Source organism: Lasioglossum baleicum, chromosome 4 (assembly GCF_051020765.1).
Source record: "Lasioglossum baleicum chromosome 4, iyLasBale1, whole genome shotgun sequence".
Lineage (NCBI taxonomy): Eukaryota > Metazoa > Arthropoda > Insecta > Hymenoptera > Halictidae > Lasioglossum > Lasioglossum baleicum.
In genome coordinates, this window is record NC_134932.1 from 12571689 (window position 1) to 12572699 (window position 1011).

Here is a 1011-nt window from a genome sequence, read left to right on the forward strand (position 1 = left end):
AACTTTACTCTTAAAACGAAACGAAATTTGTTATGAAGTTCTTCTACGACTGATAAACGGAAAAGCAAACGTTTGTAAACATAACCTAAACGATGAGCTCTAATTAAAAATGATCATTATAATTTACTGACCAATTACATTACTTATTAAAGTGAATTCATCAATTTTTATCTTCGTAACCGATACAAATTATTTGAAGAAATATTATTTTGTTCTACATTATGAAAATGACGGACATCGTGAGTAGTTACTATCAACATAAACGATTGTAGTAACTATTATCAGCATTGGGAGATAAGAATTATTTCGTTATGTGTTTATTGCGGATTAGTGGCATTCAGCTTATCAGCGAAAGTAGAGTACACACACAGGGTACTACAATCGAAACGCAGTTTTTAAATATCAATAAATATCAAATTAAATCTAATATGCTCGATTAGTTTACCTGTATTTGATACTTATATAAGAATTGCATTCAATTTTTGTTGTGTCACTCATGGTTTAGTGTTTATTAGTATATCAGTTTTAATAGATGTCATAGAACTGTCATCGATGGACAGTAATACACATAACCACTTCATAGTTGACTACTGACATTGACCATAAATGCAGTCATGAAGCACGATCTACTGTTGCTAAAGCACTTTATATACACGTATTGCTCCGCACATTCATCACTATATAAATGAAAATTTCTTTTTCGAAATCCTTCGTTTAGTACAAGAAATGATTAAAATTGTGAATAACATACAACAGTGTTCTTTTCTGGTTATATCTTTATATAGAAAAGTTGGCCGATGGTTGGCCGTTGTTCTAGTGATCTTTGAGCCTGCAGCTGCAATCTCCACCAGTCTCCATCTCGAATTTCTGCACCTGCGATAGTGCTGCACCAAACGGAAAACTAAAAAATCAGTGGTTTTCTTGCGCCCTCTACCCAAATAGCACATACAACCGCACAACGTACAACTGGTACAACCGTCTCTGATACAACATAACTCATGAATCTGGGTA

General features: G+C 33.5%; 1 protein-coding gene across 7 annotated transcripts in view; it reads right to left on the reverse strand.

Annotated features, from left to right (window-relative positions):
• The window catches only part of Tweek (transmembrane protein KIAA1109 homolog tweek), a 28604-nt gene extending 27784 nt beyond the window's left edge, over positions 1–820 (reverse strand). For 4 of the 7 annotated variants that reach the window (XM_076421748.1, XM_076421747.1, XM_076421745.1 and 1 more), the window contains exon 1: positions 446–820. The gene's annotated coding sequence lies outside the window, so the exon portion shown is untranslated. The remainder of the gene's footprint in view (positions 1–445) is intronic. The other 3 variants (XM_076421751.1, XM_076421750.1, XM_076421749.1) reach the window with 1 other exon arrangement.
• Between the last annotated feature and the right edge of the window lie 191 nt (positions 821–1011).